Raw genomic sequence first — 603 nt, forward strand, 5'->3', positions numbered from 1 at the left:
GGTAAAAGGGCTGGCGCGGTACTCGAGCCAGAGGAAGCGTAGAGTGCTGGCGAACCGCGCGAGCGTGCTCCGGAGCAGCGCCCTGGCGAAAACGCGAGAGGAACGCGGCCGGCCCTGACGGAAAGGGCGATCGTTCCGCGACTAGAAACCGAAAATACCGGCGAAATACTGTTGGCTAACGCGATGGAACAGCCGTACGTTCGGCGCGCTATACGCCTTTGGCTTTGCTATACTATAAGGTAGTAAGTGAGTGAGAGACCAAGCGGGACCCCTACCGGCGCAGCCGTACATCTTAGTATTATGGGCAACTCACATTGGAAGATACGCCATCAAGCATAGCCCTAGCGAGAACGCGAGAGCGAGCGAGCCAAGCCGAGCGATTGTAAAAGTTTTAGGGACACTTTGCGAACGCTCTCCCCTCTCACCCTACCCTGCCGTCTGTACTGGAACGGCTTCGGCTACTCTCCTCTCTCTCACCGCTGCACTCCATTCCGCTCTCGTCCCTCGTCGCCTCTTCTCCTCCTCCTCTTCTCTCCTCGTCGCTCTTCTCTCTTTATTCCTGCCCGCTCGCTCCTCTCCTCTCCGTTCCCCTCTACGGGTGTA

Source organism: Bombus impatiens, unplaced genomic scaffold (assembly GCF_000188095.3).
Source record: "Bombus impatiens unplaced genomic scaffold, BIMP_2.2 scf_1506, whole genome shotgun sequence".
Taxonomy (NCBI): Eukaryota; Metazoa; Arthropoda; class Insecta; order Hymenoptera; family Apidae; genus Bombus; species Bombus impatiens.